Source organism: Adiantum capillus-veneris, chromosome 22 (assembly GCF_014529385.1).
Source record: "Adiantum capillus-veneris isolate H3 chromosome 22, ASM1452938v2, whole genome shotgun sequence".
Lineage (NCBI taxonomy): Eukaryota > Viridiplantae > Streptophyta > Polypodiopsida > Polypodiales > Pteridaceae > Adiantum > Adiantum capillus-veneris.
The window spans coordinates 129,927,806-129,947,039 of NC_140952.1; the positions used below are offsets into that span (position 1 = coordinate 129,927,806).

A 19,234-nucleotide genomic window follows, 5' to 3' on the forward strand; every position below is an offset into this window, starting at 1 on the left:
CTCCATCTTCCACTCTTCCACCTCTGTCTTGTACGCCTTCATCTCCTTTTTCACGTTTGCTAACCTCTTGCTGGTAGCCATAAAAGTTGATTTCTTCATTGCTAGTGATGCCATTGCATGCAAACCACTCAAGGGGGAGGGGCTAGAGCTCTCGGGAAGTATTGGGTTTGCGCTCATGACCTCCATCACAAGACAGCCACACTAAACACATAGCTGTTTCCAGAACTTTCCACACTTATGCATACATTTTCTCCCGCATCAAGCATACATTTCGCATACAAATTCCCCCCCCCCCCCCCCCCCCCCCCCCCCCCCCCCCCTCCCCCGCCCCGCAGTTTCTGTGAATTTTTGAAATTCTCTGCTCTGAATTGGGCACAGCATATACCACTGTCGAAAGAAAAAGACATAGCTTCAGCGGGGCTTGCTCCCAAACTGCACCTGTAATGGCAGAGAATGTACACGGCCCCCAGTAGGGTCAGCTCGCTGCTGATGTAAGCCCCCTCACGGCGCTGACTCAATCCTGCATGCGGCCCCCTCTGTGGGAGAAGCTCGTGCCTGCACTACTCTCTGTTGAGCAACGATCCCCTGTTGTCCCCTGCTGTTCGCAACTCCCTCTATGGGATTGACCCGCTACCTGTTGTTGCCCACAACCTGTCACGCAGAGGACGTTGCCCTGCTGGCTGCTGTGTTAAGACGTGCACCTGCTGCCCTATCTAAGCCTGCGCCTGCTTCGCCTAACCCCGCAAGGCTTAATTTCGCTTACGTAAATCAACCTTATCTGCTGACGTGGATTAATTGGTGAGCTGCGTCGATTTACTTGTGTCGATTACCTACATCGAGTTCGCACGTGCGCTGCAGGTTGCCGTGAGAGAGAGAGAGAGAGAGAGAGAGAGAGAGAGAGAGAGAGAGAACGTGGAGAACCTCCTGCTCCTACCCCCGCTAGCTTGTTCGCGAGCCTCCTGCCCTTTGCAGTCACATCAGCGTGCTCGCGTTGTTGCTGGTCTTCAGTCCTGCCATCCAGGCAGAGAGAGAGAGAGAGAGAGAGAGAGAGAGAGAGAGAGAGAGAGAGAGAGAGAGAGAGAGAGAGAGAGAGAGAGAGAGAGAGAGAGAGAGAGAGAAATGAAATGAAATTAAATGTTATATTAACGTCTTCAAAAGGCCAAAGTGACCTATGAGACCAGAAAGTTACAATGCGGTGTATTTGATACAAAGTCAGATTAACAAAATAAATTAAACTAGGATAACAAAATATAAATACTGCGGAATCCTAAACTAAGCTGATAAATGTGAAAGGTGAAAGGCGTGAAATGTGTGGACTAAGCAGTACAATGTGTAGACAATATGCGAGGGAAGTAGAGATCCGTCTTCATAGAGATCCTCTTCATCTGCACTCTGGACGACGAAAAAGTATTGCTCGAATCCTTTGCTGTAGCCTCCTTCGAAACTGTGTAGCTCCTCTTCTCCATCGGGGTCGTCTAGATCTCCCTAGCTCCAATGCTACATCTATGAGAATGCCGGTAGTGCGGGCAGACCTCTCCACTGTTGGTTGCTCCTCTGTCTGTTCTTCTGGGTGTTCTGAGAGAGAGAGAGAGAGAGAGAGAGAGAGAGAGAGAGAGAAATGAAATGTTATATTAACGTCTTCAAAAGGCCAAAGTGACCTATGAGACCAAAAAGTTACAATGCGGTGTATCTGATACAAAGTCAGATTAACATAATAAATTAAACTAGGATAACAAAATATAAATACTGCGGAATCCTAAACTAAGCTGATAGGTGTGAAAGGTGAAAGGTGTGAAATGTGTGAACTAAGCAGTACAATGTGTAGACAATATGGGAGGGAAGTAGAGATCATCTTCATGGAGATCCATCTTCATCTGCACTCTGGATGACGAAAAACTATGGCTCGAATCCTTTGCTGTAGCCTCCTTCAAAACTGTGTAGCTCCTCTTCTCCATCGGGGTCGTCTAGATCTCCCTAGCTCCAATGCTTGGTCTATGAGAATGCTAGTAGTGCGGGCAGACCTCTCCATTGTTGGCTGCTCCTCTATCTGTTCTTGTACAATATCTAGTGTAAAGAAATTTGTGATCTGTCTCTGGGGTTGTCTCTCTCCAACTCTCCTCAGTAAAGTTTCTCTATGCCTGTGTAACTCAAGTAGATATAGTCCAAGACATATCTGATCCTCATAACTCATGACCCTAGATAAAGGCCCAAAACCTTCTTTGAATAGACAATGAAAACGGCCTCGTATCTCATAGTACACTGTGCAACGACATATGTAATGTACCTTGGTCTCTGGCTCTAGATGGCATAAGCGGCATATCCTGCTATCTGCTGGTGTCCCTCTGAATCTACCAATCTCAATCTAGAGCTGATGTGAGGACGTGCGTATCTGGCCAATGGCACAACACAAACCATGAGAAAGATGTGTGTCCATATACTCCACAATCTCCTGGCCATATTTGAAAGTAGGTACTGATCTCCTGACCCATTGCGGTGTGGTGTTGAACACCATAACCTTGGTTTTACCTAGGTTTACACACAATCCACTATCCTCTGCAAAACTGCGTAGTGCATCCAAATGTCGTTGCATACCTTCTGGTGAGTCAGATATCAGCACAATATCATCAGCATATAGCAACAATGGGATCCACGTCCCTGCCAGCTGGGCACCCCTGTCACCCTCTCTGTCAATGTAATCAGACACCTCATCAACATACATACCAATAGAGTAGGAGACAATGGGCAGCCCTGTTTCACTCCAATAGTAGAGTGAACTAAATCAGATACCCCTTCCGGAGTGCGTACATGTCCCATCACTGATCTGTACAAAGCCATAATCCCCCAAATCACCTCTATGGACACCCCCATCTCCTGTAGTCTGCGCATCAATCGAGCTCTTGGTACCATGTCAAATGCTTTGGAAAATCCACAAAGCTACAATAGATCCGTCTCCCATGTGCTCTGCCCTCCTTAATGATGGCCCTGAGTGTCAGAATATGATCAAGAGTGGAGAAACCCCTCCTGAAGCCGGCCTGACCATTTGCTTGTACACCCTCGCCCTCTGCCCAATTACTCAAGTGCTGCTCCAGAATAGATGCAGACAACTGTGCCAATGTGTGTCCAACCATAATAGTGTGGTAGTTCCCAGACTCTGTAGGGTCACCAGCCTTGAAGATGGGCACAATATTAGACAACCTCCAAGTCTCAGGTAATCCCTCACACATGGCACGATTGAACAACACTGCGAGAACCTCCATCAACATATCCCTGGCATGTATAAAGTGCTCCGCTACTAGACCGTCATGATCATATGCCTTCTCGGTCCTCATCCTGTCGATGGCCCTTTGTACCATCTCAGATGTAAAGAAAGTGCTCGTAGCTGGGCAAGGCTTGGTAGGTTATGGAAGGGGTTCCTGTCCAGGAACCCTATATAATGATGTCGCATATTGGCCCCACACATCAGGTGAAGTAATCACTGGGGGAGGGGAGTGCTCATGGAAGAGTCGCCATGCCTCTTCTGAGTCTCTACTCAAGAACATCTGATATAAGTCTCGCTCCATCTGAGCTAGGTAAGCTCGCTTCTTCCGTCGTACAAGGCGTCGGAAAGCAATCCGAGATTGTCTGTAAGTGATGACTCCTAAAAGAAGATCCCTCTAAAAGAAGATCTCACTCCATCTGAGCTAGGTAAGCTCGCTTCTTCCGTCGTACAAGGCGTCGGAAAGCAATCCGAGACTGTCTGTAAGTGATGACTCCTAAAAGAAGATCCCTCTGAAGCTGGGCTCTCATCTCTCTGCACTCCTCATCATACCAACTATTTTGGGGCATGCTCCCAGAATGTCGTCTCTTGCCCGGCTGAGTCTGTGGGTATGCCACTGATGCAGCCCCATGTAGTGTCTCAGTCAGTAGAGTAGTGCACTCCTCCATTGAGAGGCCTGTACTATTTGTGCCAGCTGTGCCTTCCAATAGACGGTCCCAGATCTCCTCTGTAAAAACGAAATCAGTCTCTGGTGTAAATGTATAGCGGGTGTGTGACCTGCCTCCTGATGTCTGGGTTGTACTATACTGAAATTTAATGGACAATGTCAAGAGAGCATGATCTACTGCTATGCCCAGTGGCCTAACTCCCATTGTGAAATCCTGAATGTAGGGGACAAAGCTCAGTTGTGTCATAACATAATCCACTGTACTGGCCCCATGTCCTTGTGGAAAGCATGTGAAACCGGCTGCTCCAGGAAATCGCTATAAGCCATTAAGTATGGCTAATCCATGTGTAGTCGTCATTTCCATGAGGTATCTCCCATACTCCATCTGCTCTCTGTCATCTGAGCATCTGTCAAGTCCCCAACTCACCCACATCCAGCTCTCTAAGCATCTCATCTGAAGTGTCGTAGAAGACTGTTTGCGAGTTGCCCGTTCCGGCATTGAAGTCCCCTAGGAGAATGATATTACCATCTCTAGAAAACTCCCATATGTCATCATCTAGTATAGAGAAAGTCGACTGCCCTCTGGATGCAGCATACACTGATGTACTGGGAGGAAAGTAACATATGGCTATATATAGGAATTGACCTATGTCAGCTCTTAGTCTCACCCACATATATCTAGCATGATCATCTCTTCGTACAATATGCAATAATGGTTGTAGTTCCTCTCTGAATAGCACTGCTACTCCTCCTGAACCTCTACTCCCATGCTTAGATCTCGCATTTGTCATGTGAGCTGTCTCCCATCTGTATCGCACCACATGTGGCATCACCTGTCCAAGAGCCTGATGAGTCTCCCCATGTCCAACCTCATAGACCCATTACAATTCAGGTAGCCATCTTCAATGTGGTCCCATAGGTCTCGCACCGTCATGCAGTGCGCCGCTCTGAAATCACCACCCGTCCATCTCTGTAGAAGGCCATCTTTCCCTTCTCCTTGCCGGCATTACCTCTATCATATGTGCGAGCTGTGAGAGAGTCAGGTCATCACCGAGGAAAATACCTGTCTTTTTGAGAGTAGGCCTCTTCCTCAAGAATTCCTTCTTCTCTTCCAACGAGGGGAAGCGTAGTATGAGAGCTCTCCCCTTTGAAGACTCTCCCATGCCATCACTTTTCTTACCTAACCTCCATGCCTTTGTGTGCAAAGGCTTCTCCATCCCCATCATGGATGTAAGGCTTGTGACCTCTTTCTCCACATTGTTTATGTCCTTGAGACCGGGCACTCTCACATGCAGTGCTCGCATCCGCCTTCTTTGTTCCTCTTTGAGGGTCATGTTGATAAGCGTCGGTGTACATGGAGTTTCTTGACCTTTCCCTTTCTTGGCGACCTCAATCCATTTTTCGGCCTCGTCCGCCTTTTTCTTTGTCCTTGTTATCATCTCTGCCCATGAAGATGTCTTTGCCACACTCAGTTTCTCTTCCTCTGTGATCATCCTTACCTATTCCTTGATTTCATCTATTACCGAGGGCCGAAATTCGCCTTCCTCTAGTCCACTGCTTACTCTATCAGCAAGCTCCTGTTTAAGGGCTGAGACTTCTTTTTTGAGTGTCCGTATCTCGGCGTTTGGGTTCTCCTGTTTGAGGGCTGAGACTTCTTCTTTGAGTGTCTGTATTTCTGTGTTAAGGCTCTCTTTCTCCTTCTTCCATTGTGCGCCTTCATTGAAGACCATCTGAAGGAGGTTGGCCTTCTTCTTCCACCATCCTTCCATCTCTGTTTTCCACTCCTTCATTTCCCTCTCCATTTGCGCCATCCGCTTGTTCGTGAGCATGACGGTTGCCTTTGCTCGCGACTTGCAAACAGGTGAGACATTGACGGCTTCCGTATCCTGTGCAGGGTCTTGTGCAGGGGAGATTGCTTCCACGTTTTGTCGTTCAAGAGATGTATCGGGCTCACTTACCATTTCGCACACAAAATTTTCCACTGAATCCTACGCGTACGATGTCGCGTATGATGCCTAACTGAGCTACGCGTATGATGTCTTCCCAGCTACATATAGGATGCCCGACCTCCTACGCGTAGGATGCTTGCTGACCTACGCGTAGGATGACTGACCTACGTGTAGAAAGACAACTACGCGTAGGATGACTGACCTACGCGTAGAATGATGACCTACGCGTATGGTGTCTGTTGACCTATGCGTATGATGACCCTCCTACGCGTATGGAGTAAAAGCGCCTACGTGTGTAAATGATGTTGTCGCCTACGCGTATGATGATGCCGCCCGTGCGCTCTTGCCGCCGTCTATGCGTATGATGTCTCCGTCTGCATTGTTTACGCCTGAGTATCTGACCGCCAGCTTCTGCTGTCCAGCTAGGGGGCAGCATCGTGAAGGGGGGCAACAGCAGGGGGCAGCATCGCGAAGGGGGGCAACAGCAGGGGGCTGCAGCGCGCAGGGGACGGGGCTGCAGGGGGCAGCTCGTAGGGGGTGATGCGAGCAGGTAGGTAGGGACGGGGCAGACAGAGCAAGAGCAGGGGGTGATGCGAGCAGGCAGGGGCGGGCAGACAGGGTGCGAGCAGGCAGGCAACAGCGTAGAGAGAGAGAGAGAGAGAGAGAGAGAGAGAGAGAGAGAGAGAGAGAGAGAGAGAGAGAGAGAGAGAGAGAGAGAGAGAGAGAGAGAGAGAGAGAGATATGAAATGAAATGTTATATTAACGTCTTCGAAAGGCCAAAATGACCTATGAGACCAAAAAGTTACAATTGGTGAATCTGATATCATGTCTGAGTACGGAAAGTACAAAGAACTAGCACTAAAAACACTAAGGAAGTGAATCTGAAGCTGATTCTGAATTGAAACGAGATAGAGGGGGGGGGGGGGGGGGGGGGGGGGGGGGGGTTCAAATGAAATCTCTCATTAGTCGCTGTCGAATCTCATCAACATCCTCCATGGTCAGTACTCTGGTTGGGCGTCTTGCATGTCGAGCTAGAGTGATCTGTATCTTCTGTTGCAGCCTTCTTTGATGGTGGGAGACCCCTCGAGGTCGTGGGCGTCTGGATCTGCCTAGCTCAATGGCTCGGTCAATCAACGTACCTCTAGTGTGGGTGGGCTCTGAGATCTGCTGTGGTGATTGCTCCTCTGGCTCTCCCCTGGGTGGTGTAAAGAAATCTGTGATTCGTCTCTGAGACTGTCTCTCCCTTGATGTCCTTAGCAAGCTCTCCCTAAGTCTGTGTAGCTCTAGCAGGAACAATCCGAGACATTTCTGATCCTCGTATCTCATGACTCTAGAAAATGGTCCGAAACCCTCTCTGAACAGACAGTGGAAGCGGCCGCGTATCTCATAGTATGCCGGGCAATGATATGTGTAGTGCAGCTTTGTCTTTGGTTCTAAGTGACATAGGTGACATATCCTTGCCCCTGTTGGAACTTGGTACCCCTCGAAATCGGTCAAATCTCGATCTGGAGCTTATGTGAGGATGTGCGTATCTGCCCAATAGCACATCGTATCCCATGAGATAAGTGCGTAACCATGTATGCAGGCCTAGTCACAAAACCGTCCTCCGTGAGTTGGAGAAGATGCTCTCTATAGAAGGCCATCTTCGTGCCCAACTCCTGTGTCGTCTATATCCATGTGCTCTTGGTATCTAGCTGAATTAGATCTTGGCGTATGAGTCTGGTGATCTTTGTTCGTGTGAGAGATAGGGAGGGTATCCAGGGAGTATTGAAACGGAGGCAATCTTTCCATGCTGAAACCATGCTTTCATCTGTCCATACCAACATGTTGTATCGCCTTTTAGCGCTAGTTGTCGAAATGACTCCAGGGAAAGCTGAGCATATCTGTCCCTAGGGAGATCCCATAAACTGTTGATAAAGGATACTGATCTAGTCAATGCCTCAATTTCGGGGGGGGGGGCTAGCTCGGCTCGGATAATCTCATGCGGCATTGAGGCCTTAGCTCGAATCATTCGGGCGATCATAGAGACCAAAGGCCTCTCCATATAGCTCCATCCATCTGTGTTGCCAGATCTCCCATGATGGTCTACTGAGGGTCCCCATACCTGAACTCCGTAGAGCATAGCTGAAGTCACTAGGGCGTGGGACAAAAGTGTTGTAGCTGTTTTTGGGTTTGCGCTAGGGTTTTCTTGCAGCAGCACTTAAAATTCGCTCTAGCAGAACAACTCGATTCTCGCGCTAGCACATTGTTAATGTGCGTTGGAACAACAGCCCGAACAGCAACAAAGCAACTCTCACCACTAGGCCCAAATAGGGTGCATCGACCAACAGTAGACCAGCGACTGCAGCATGCCCTCGCGGCTGCGGAAGCGAAGGAGAGGGGACTCACGCAAATTTAGGGTTTGCAGGAATAGAGGATAGGTCGTACAGTCTCTCTCTCTCTCTCTCTCTCTCTCTCTCTCTCTAGAATGACAAGAGCATATACAGCCTTAGGAGGACTGGAGAGGATGTGTTCGCAGGTTCAGTTTCAAGAACCGCGAACAAAGCTCTGGCTTTTTGACACTGACCTGCCCTGCTTGCTCGTGGTGGTCGCCTATTGTAAGGCTTGACGAAGTTTTCACCTGGCGGCACTTGTCTGCTGCGCCTTGCCTGCTGCAAACACCCCACCTGCCTACGCACGTAGCTTGCTGTAGAGAACCCTAACTGCCTCCAACGCTCCCTTGCTGCAGAAAACACTAAATGCTTGCAGTCTGTGTCATCAGTTGCACACTGTTGCTGTTTCACTGGGCATGCTGTATTGCTACCGAGCTGGCTTGTGCCCTCATATGAGAGAGAGAGAGAGAGAGAGAGAGAGAGAGAGAGAGAGAGAGAGAGAGAGAGAGAGAGAAATGAAATGAAATGTTTTATTAACGTCTTCAAAAGGTCATAGCGACCTATGAGACCAAAAGGTTACATGTGGTGAATCTAATACCAGGTCTGGGTACAAAAAGTACAAAGAATTGAAAAGAAAATAGTGGGTAGGGTGGGGTGAAAGCTGATACAAAGGGAATACAAAGGGTGAGCTAATACAATGGAGCTCTTTGACAGTCAAGGCATCATATACATATACATCAGTATCCGGGACGGCTCCTATGTCGCGCCAGTATAGTATGGATCCTCTATCGCAATCTACGTCAATATCGAGAGGGCCCCCTCATCTGTGGGCGACGGGACCGCCCCAACTCTATCGCCCGATCAAGCAATATGCCTCTGGTGCCTCTGGTGTTGTTATGCTGTGGGGGATGCTCGAACTCCTCTGTCTGTGATTGAAAGAAATCTGTAATCTTTCGCTGTCGCTTGATCTCTCTCATTGTGCCCCTCTTCAAGAGGTCCTCTCTGTGTTTGCGAATCTCCAGTAAGTATAATCCGAGGCATCTCTGATCCTGGTATCTCATGACTCTAGAAAGTGGCCCAAAACCCTCTCTGAATAGACAGTGAAAGCGGCCTCGTATCTCATAGTATAATGGGCAGTGACACATGTAATGTAGCTCTGTCTCTGGCTCTATTTGGCATACCTGACAAATCCTGGACTCAGCGGGTACTCCTCTAAATCTGTCTGTCTGGATCTCTAGCTGATGTGAGGATGTGCGTATCTGACCAATAGCACATCGTATCCCATGGGATAGATGAGTATCCATGTATCCTGGTCTGATCACAAAACCCTCCTCCGTGAGTTGGAGAAGATGCTCTCTGTAGAAAGTCATCTTCGTACCTAGCTCATGTGTAAGCTATATCCATGTCTTCTTCGTATCCAATTGAATCAAGTCATGTCTGATGAGCCTGGTAATCTCTACCCTAGTTAGGGAGATGGAGGGTGCATCCAGAGAGTACTGAAATGGGGGTAGCCGGTCCATACTAAAGCCATGTAACTGAAACCAAGATGCCATCTTTGCATACCAACATGATCTATCTTCCTGTAATGCCAGCTGTCGCGAAGACTCTAGTGCTAATCGAGCATATCTGTCTCTAGGGAGAGCCTAGAGACAGATCGAGTGAGTTCCTCCACTACCAATGGAGGAGCAGCGAGCTCCGCCCTAACAATGTCATGTGGTACTGAGGCCTTGGCCCTAATCATTCCAGAAATCATAGACACCAAGGGCTTCTCCATACATCTCCATCCATCAGTACTGCCAGCTCTGCTATAATGATCAACTGAGCGGCCCTATATCTCCACTCTGTACAGCATGGCCGGAGTGACCAAATTGTCAAAGAGCCAAAGCTTTCTCCGAGGTTTCTGGAACTGAACCTGCGAACATATCCTCTCAAGTCTCCCCAATGCTGCATAGGCTCTGGTCAATCGCGTATTTGCTGCACGCCTCAGGGAAAATATTGGACCATTGAAAACCGCCCCAAGATAAGTGTATATATCTGCATACTCCACAGTCTCTCGACCATATGTAAAAGTGGGGGCGGACCTCCTTACCCATTGTGCTATGGTGTTAAACACCATTACCTTGGTCTTACCAAGGTTCATAGACAATCCACTATCCCGTGCAAATACATGCAATGCATCCAAATGACGCTGCATCCCCTCTGGAGAATCGGACATCAGCACAATATCATCAGCATATAATAGCAACCGAATCCATGTCCCTGCAAGCTGAGCACCTCTATCACCCTCTGTATGTACATAATCTGAAAACTCATCTATATATATCCCAAAGAGAGTCAGAGATAGGGGACAACTCTGCTTCACCTCAATGGTGGAGTGAACTATGTCGGACATGCCCTGAGTAGTGCGTACCTATCCTACCACTGTCCTGTATAAAGCTAAGATCCCCGAGATCAGCTCTGTGGGCACCCCCATGTCTTGCAATCTACATATGAGTCTGGCTCGTGGCACTGTATCAAAGGCTTTGCGGAAATCCACAAAGCTACAATATATCCTCCTGCCATTGTGTCTACCCTCCTCATTAATGGCTCTGAGTGTCAAAATCTGGTCAAGAGTGGAGAAACCTCTCCTGAACCCTGCCTGTCCTATTGCCCGTATGCCCTCTCTCTCTGCCCATCCACTCAACTCATGCTCAAGAATTGATGCATATAGCCTAGCCAGAGTGTGACCAACCATGATGGTTTGGTAATTCCCGGGAAGCATAGGATCTCCCGACTTGAAGATAGCCCTCTTCTTTCATCGCACTAGGCGGCAGAAGATAATCTGTGACTGTCTATGTGTAGTAGTACCGATGAGCACCTCTCTCTGTAATCTGATCCTCGTCTCTCTACACTCCTCATCATACCAACTATTCTGAGGCATGCTCCCAGATCGGCTGCGTGTAGGCTGGCTGTGGGGATATGCCTTTGATGTTGCATCATGTAGCGTCTTTGTCAGAATCTGGGTGAGCTCATCAAGTGGTCGTCCTGGCTCTGAGTGCATAGCTGCCTGTATATCTCATCAGTGTACATGTGATCCGTCTCCCTCGTGAAGGTATATCGAGTATGTGTGGAGGCCTCTCCCAATGGAGCTGTGTTGAACTGGAACGATAGAGTGAAAGACAAGATAGCATGATCGACTGCTACCCCAACCGGCCTAGTTCCCACCACGAAATCTTTGAAAGGAAGGAATGAGTCCTGGCGGAGCCATAACATAATCCACTGTACTAGCGCCATGCCGATGTGGAAAGCATGTAAAACCACCAGCTGCTGCTGCAGGGAATCTCTGTAGGCCATTCAAAATGGCCAATCCATGTGCAATCCCCATATCAATCAAGTATCTCCCATACTCAGTGTGCTCCTCATCCTGTGATAATCTAGACATACCCATTTCTGTAATATCAAGCTCCCGCATCAACTCCTCTGAGGTATCATAGAATATTGTCTGGTGATGGGCAGTCCTAGCATTGAAATCCCCTAAGATAATAATGTCGCCATCTCTGGAAAACTCCCATACATCATCATCTAAAATAGAGAAGGGGGACTGTCCTCTAAGTGATGCATATACTAACGTACTAGGAGGGAAATAGCAAATAGCGATGTAGAGATATCTACGTGTCTTTGCCTTCAGTCTCACCCACATGTACCTAGCATGCTCATCCCTCCGAGCTATATGTATCACACACACACACACACACAGAGAGAGAGAGAGAGAGAGAGAGAGAGAGAGAGAGAGAGAGAGAGAGAGAGAGAGAGAGAGAGAGAGAGAGAGAGAGAGAGAGAAATGAAATGAAATGTTATATTAACGTCTTCAAAAGGCCAAAATGACCTATGAGACCAATCAGTTACAAAATAGTGAATCTAATACCATGTCTGGGTACAAAAGAACTAGAAAAGAACTAGAAGTGGAACAAAATACTACTACTACTACTACAATCTAAAACTACGTGGGTGTAGCAGCTGATACAATAGGTACCCGGTAAACTGGATGTAACAGTGTGTGAAACAAAGATGGAAGAAATGGTGAGGATCCATCCTCATCTGCACTCTGAATGTCAAGAGAGTATGGCTCGAATCTTCTGTTGTAGTCTCCGTCGATGTTGTGTAGCTCCTCTCCTCAGTCGCGGTCGTCTGTATCTCTGTAGCTCCAATGCTCGGTCGATGAGAGTGCCAGTAGTGGTCGAATGAGTGTGGGACGAGCTCTACAGTGGTGGCTGCTCCTCTGGCTGTCCCATATCTAGTGAAAAGAAATCTGTAATGTGTCTCTGGGACTGCCTCTCTCTAGCTCTCCCCAGTAAAGTGTCTCTATACCTGTGTAACTCAAGTAGATATAGTCCAAGACATCTCTGATCCTCATAACTCATGACCCTAGATAGAGGACCAAAACCCTCTCTGAATAAGCAGTGGAAACGCCCCCGTATCTCATAGAACACTGTGCAATGACATATGTAGTGCAACTCTGTCTCTGGCTCTCTCTGGCATAATCGGCATATCCTGTTGTCTGCTGGTATCCTGAGAGAGAGAGAGAGAGAAAGAAAGAAAGAAAGAAAGAAAGATTTTTAACGTCTATGTCAGGCCGAAATCGGCCTATGAGACAAATCAAATGTACATGGCGTGTATGTCATCCGTCTATCGGAAAGACAAATGAAACAAAACTGATACAAAACTGAACTGAATGTAGGTAATGGAGTATCTGAGGAGGGATGGGGCTCTATCTCTAGAGGTATATGCATGTCTATATGCTCAAGGTAGTACAATCATGAGAATGCATCAAGCTCTCTAGCTCCATCCTGTACAAATGGGGGGATGTAAGATGTGGTACATGGGCGGGGCTGGTGCCAAGGCTACCCGGATGAAAGCTGTCGGGTCGGCCCTCATCTGAGCTACTCGCTCCTTAGCGGCACGGCGCTCCCGGGCTCGGATCTCCTCGATCTGTCGGTGGTGGGAGCTCACGCCCCTGTAGCCTGTGACTCGTGGTCGTCGTCTAGCTCGGTTCACCTCCGCCTGTGGGAGTGTCACTCCTCTCTGAGTATCTGGTGAGGTAGGGGTGGCAATCCTCTGAAAGAAGTCTATGAGCTGCGACTGTCTCCCCTCTGTCTGTGTAGCTGTGCGTGGCTGTAGTAGTGTGTCCCGATGGCTCTGTATCTCTAGTAAGAAACGTCCGAGCTGTCTCTGATCTCGAGAGTCCATGATCTCTCGGAGAGTGGGCTGTCCTCTGAATAAGGCCTCATACCTGCCTCTGATCTCAGTGTATGCTCTGCATCTACATACAAAGTGCTCCTCACTCTCCACCTCCTCTGTGCAGGCTCTGCAGACTCGCTCCTCTCTGGGAACACCAGTGTGTCTCCCGATCTCAATCTCTAACCTGTGTGAAGCCACTCTCAGCTGACCAATCGCCACCCGTGAGCTATGTGGCATATATGTGTCCATATAGCGTGGTCTCTGTATGAACCCCCCAGACAATATGGTGAAAAACTGGTCTCTGTAATCTGACATCCTCGTCCCCAAGCCAGGTGACTCCCAGACTCTCCTAGTGTATAGCTGCCACAGATCCTGTCTCAATACCAAGTTTCTCTCACTGCGAGAGAGGTGAACAGATGGTGAGTGGGGGTCGTACTGGAATGGTGGTAGGCTCTCCATGTCAAGACCGTGTCCCTCAAACCATGCTCTGACCTGTGAGTACCAAGCTCTCGCATGCCCACTCTCTGATAGCTGTATAGCTGCCTCAAATGCTCTACGAGTAAGTCTGTCAGGAGGTAGCTCTCTCATCCTCTGGATGAAGCAGACTGTCTGGAATAATGCCTCTACAACCATAGGTGGTGTGGCGAGCTCGGCTCTAATAATGTCATGTGGCACTGTCTTCTTGCTGCGGAGCAAGCGTGAGATCATACATACCTGTGGCCTCTCAAGCTGTGTCCACTGGTCATCTGTCAATCCTGGTGCCCATACTGCCGCCGAGTACATCAGGGCCGGGGTGACTAAGGTGTCAAAAAGCCAGCCCTTCGTGCGGGGCTCCTGAAAGTGTGCCTGGTGGCATCTCCGCTCTAGCATGGTCAGAGCTGCATATCCTCGGGTGAGCCTGTCAGCAGCAGCCTGCCTCATAGTGAAGGGTCCTGGTAGGCTGGTGAATGTGATGCCCAGATAGACATAGGAGGTGACTACATCAACCTGTCCTCCTGCTGCTGTGAAGGTGGCAGCGCTCCTCACTGCACTGGATGTGTGAAAGATCATGACCTTGGTTTTGCCAAGGTTCACAGTCAACCCCTTGTGTGTGCTGAATTCGTCCAAGGCCTCAAGATGGCGTTGCAAGCCCTCGGGTGACTCTGAAATCAACACAATATCATCAGCATATAACATGATGTGGACCGGAGTACCTGCCAAGTCGCTCCCCTCTCCCCCTGCTCGTAGTATGTAATCGGAGATCTCGTCGATGTAGAGCCCAAAGAGTGTCGGGGAGAGTGGGCATCCTTGCTTAACACCAATGGTGCTAGCAATGGTCTCTGAAAAGCCGCCTGGGCAACGAACTCGACCCGTCACCCTCTCGTAGAGAGTATATATGGCCCAAATCATCTCTGTCGGTACCCCAATGCTGTGAAGGCGCTGGAAGAGTCTCTCGCGTGGGACTGTGTCAAAGGCCTTGCGGAAATCCACAAAGCAGCAGTAAAGCCTCTTCTTCCGCGCCTTTGCCCCATCAATGAGGCAGCGCAGAACGAAGATGTGGTCAGTGGTGGAGAAAGCTCGTCTGAAACCTGCCTGGCCTGGAGCTCGTAAACCTTCGGTCTCTGCGTAGCAGCTAAGCTGTGCCTCAAGTACTGCTCCATATAGCTTGGCCATCGTGTGGCCAATCATGATAGTCCTGTAGTTCCCTGGGTCCAGGGTGTCGCCAGATTTGTGGATAGGCACTATGGTGTGCTGTGTCCACTCCTCTGGGAAGCCCTCCCCTATAGCCCGGTTGAAGACATGTGCAATCAACGGGGCTATAGTGGAGGCCGCATAAATGATGTGCTCACTCTGTAATCCAGTGTGGTCAGCTGAGCGTCTGTGCTGCATGCGGCGTATGGCCCTCTCTACCATCTCTGCTGTAAAGAAGGAGGAGCACGTGGGGCGTGGCTCATGTGGCTGTGGGATAGGAGGCTGCCCTGGCACCTCATAGAGGCGCTCTGCATAATCATGCCATATCTGTGGATCCTCAATAGCTGTGGTCGGACGTGGCTCGCGCAGGGTGCGCCATGCCGTCGCGCTATCTATGCTCATGAATAGGCGGTATAGCTCAAGCTCCTGTGCCTCTTCGAATGCTCGCCGCTTTTGGCGTGTCAGCGTCTTCATATCTCGTCTGGCCTCTCTCTCTGTGATCTCTCCTAAGGCTCGCCGTGCACGGAGGCGTCGGTATAACTCTCTGCACTCATCATCATACCAGCGGTTCTGAGGCATAGTCCCGGGGGGGGGAGTGCGTCCTGTGTGAGTGGTGTGTGGAAAAGAGCTAATAGCTGAAGTGTGGAGAACGGAAGAGATATGTGATGTGAGAACTGAGAGTGGTGTGGATGGGTGGAGGAGGCATAGGCCATGCTCGACCTCGGCTGAGTAAAGAGAGGCTAGCTCATGTGTGAAATGGATGGTGGTGTGTGGAGTGTGTGCTGTGGAGCTATGTGGGATGGTATCTCCGGTGATGGAGAAAGAGAGGTATGTGTGGTCGGCTCCGATGGGTATGGGTGGAATGGTGAAGGATGTGATAAGGTGTGTAGCCTCCCTGGGTCCCAGAATATAGTCGACTGTACTCCCCCCTCCCTCTGTAACTCCATGTGGCATACAAGTCAGGCCCCTGAGGTGGGCCACTGGGCCATCCCGTTATAAATAACGAGACGGTGCTGGGAGCCAAGTCGAAGTAGGTGTCGTCCGTAGGCTGTGATTGGAGCTCTGTCTGCTGTATCTCTCATAGTAGCCTCCTCATCTAGAGTGTGTAGTGCCTCTGGGTCCTCGTGGTCATATGTCTCACACTGCTCACTGCGCGTACGAGCATTGAAGTCTCCCATAAGGAAGACTTCACCCAGTGTGGAGTACTCCATAATCTCCTCCGTGAGGCATGCGTACGGTGACTCCTGCTCAGTAGGGGCGAATCTGGAGCCTGTGGGAGCAAAGTAGCAAAGGGCAATGTAGACGATCCTGTCTCGTGAGAGCTCGAGGCGAATCCACATGTATCGGGCCTGTGGGTCCCGGGCAACAATCTGTAGTCTGCTGTGAAGCCCCTGTCTAAAAAGTATAGCCACTCCGCCTGAACCGCGAGTGGTGTGCTGGCGCATACATCCCCGATGTAGAGACTCCCATTGGAAACCATGTATCCGTGGTAACCCTCTCTCTGGGCTCTCGTGTGTCTCTGTAAGTAGAATGATGTCTCGACCTCTCATCACCTCCTCAAGTCTCTCTGGGTGTGTCCATAGGTCTCCATTGCAATTCCAAACCGTGACATGAATCTCCTCGTGTGTCCCACAGGCCGCGAGTCCCTATGCGATGGTCTTGCCATCAATGATAACCCTACCGTCTTGATATACTGCCTTCTTCCCTTCTTTGCGGGCCTGGTGGACTCTAGGCATGCACGTGCGGCGGTGATCTTGTTGCATCTTTGTGAGGTCATCATCAAGATAAATCGGGGGGCCTTCTAGCCCTCTCAAGATGATCCTCTTTCGAAGGAAAGAAGTTCGAGACTCCTCGGAGGCGAATTGGAGGATGAGAGCTCTCTTCTTTGGATCTTTGCCGGCTCTCCAAACTTTGGAGAAAGGGATCTCTTCTTCCTTGTATCCCACTTTCTTGCATAGGGCTTTCCCATCGCTCTCGGGTGTGGACCCTTCTTCTTCTTTGATGCCGGTCACTCGCACATTGAGACGGCGAGCTTGTCGCATTTTCTCCTCCTCGATGGTTGTATGTACGATGAGTACTTCATCTTTTTGGGCTTCCTCTCTTGCTACCTTCTTGATATTCTTTTTGACCACTTCGACCCATCCTTCTTTGGTGGCTTCTAATTTGTCCTCAATGCTTGCGGTGAGGGCTTTGGTGATCTCCTCCTTGAGGGCTTCCTTAGCCTCCTCTTTAATCTCTCCTTCCTCGGGGGTGAGGGATGTGATGGAAGCATGAAGGAGGTCGATTTGTGCCTTCATCTCTTCTTGCTCTTTCCTCCATCTCTCCCTCTCCTTCTCGTTCTCCCGTGCCCTTCTCTCCTTCTCCTCTTTGAGGTTTTGGATTTCCGCTCTCATGTCCTCTTTTTCTTCGTTCCATAGCTTGATGAAGGTGGCTTTCTCCTCCCTCCATATCTCTCTCTCCATCCACCATTCTTTCATGTCCTTCTCCAATTGTGCAAGCCTCTTGTTCGTGAGCATGAAGGTTGTCTTCATTGTCGATTTCGGCGTCTTGATGATGGGGGAAGACATAGCTGTATTCGGAGCTATCCTCTCTTCATATTGTGAAGAAGAGGGGAGAAGGGGAGTACGTGTATGTATGCGTGTATGTGTGTAGTGTGTGTGTGGGTATGTATCCGTGTGAGTGTGTGTGTGTGTGTGTGAGAGAGAGAGAGAGAGAGAGAGAGAGAGAGAGAGAGAGAGATGGCTGTGTGATCGGGAGAGAGGAGGGGCTGCGTGAGGGGGAGGCTGGGGGGGGGGGGGGGGGGGGGGGGGGCAGTTCAGCAGCAGGCGGCAACAGCAGGCGGGGGCAATGGCGGGAGCGACGCAACAGGGGGAGTCGGCAGCGAATGGCAGCGGCGGCAGTGGCAGGTGGGGCTGCAGCAGCGGCTGTGCCGCGAACTGCTACAGCTGGGGGTGGGCAGCGCGCGGACACGCAGGGCAGCAAGGGGCGGCAAGAGAGAGAGAGAGAGAGAGAGAGAGAGAGAGAGAGAGAGAGAGAGAGAGAGAGAGAGAGAGAGAGAGAGAGAGAGAGAGAGAGAGAGAGAGAGAGAAAAATGAAATGACATGATATATTAACGTCTTCAAAAGGCCAAAATGACCTATGAGACCAAGCCGTTACAACATAGTGAATCTGATACCATGTCCGGAATAAAAAAGAATCGAAACAAAATACAATGTGTAGTACAATGAAAGAAGGGGAGAAGATATGGTGGAGATCCATCCTCATCTGCAATCTGGACGTCGAGAGAGTATGGCTCGAATCCTCTGCTGTAGTCTCCGTCGATGTTGTGTAGCTCCTCTCCTCAATCGCGGGTGTCTAGATCTCCCTAGCTCCAATGCGAGCTCAGTCTACATGCAACCCAGGGCCCGCCTTCCTGTAACCTGCTTGCACCCTTGCCTCCTGCCCGCGCTCTTGCAACCTGCCCTTGCGTCCCAGGCTCCAGCCCGCGTCCCTTGGCTGCCTGCGCATCCTCGATACTGTTGCGCAAACTCCGGCCCCTGCCTGCTGCTGTTGTTACCCCTCCACCTTCGGCCCCTGTTGTTGCTTCCCTCCAGTCCATTCGCCTTGCAGGTTTAAACCTGACGACGCCTTGTTCCCACCCGCGCTGCGTTCTTCGCGTCCTCGCTACTAGCTGCAAGGCCTGCTGCGTGCCTTTTCTCGGCTAAACCCCGTCTCCTTGCTCTACTTCCATGGTGCCACATCACCTCCATCAACACAGAGCTCGTCGGGACCACTATTTCTGCTTGGAAAAGGCTTCTTCCGCGACCTTGCCTCCCACATCAGCTCTCCTCCTGGTGCTGCAGACTCTCTGGTAGTTGTTCAGGCATTTCTCCCTATGTTGGTCTTTGTTGGTTTATCGACGCCTGCATGTTTCGGATTTGGTTACCTTCTTTCTGTTCAGCCGCTTTTCCTTTTTCTATTTGTTATTGCTCTTCGGTTTTGTCTTGTTTCTATTTTGCTTTTTCGCTTCTTACCTTTCACTATCAGATTTACCAGTTGGCGGGCATGTGCCCGACGTCGAGCTTCTTGTAGTTGCTCTCTGTCATCTTCACCGCTAGTGGCT

General features: G+C 49.8%; 2 protein-coding genes across 9 annotated transcripts in view; one reads left to right on the top strand and one right to left on the bottom strand.

Moving 5' to 3' along the window:
• LOC147430217 (uncharacterized) overlaps positions 1–19,234 on the top strand; it is a 124,133-nt gene that overhangs the window by 65,645 nt on the left and 39,254 nt on the right. The window lies entirely within an intron of this gene.
• LOC147430218 (uncharacterized) overlaps positions 1–19,234 on the bottom strand; it is a 43,572-nt gene that overhangs the window by 21,785 nt on the left and 2,553 nt on the right. The window lies entirely within an intron of this gene.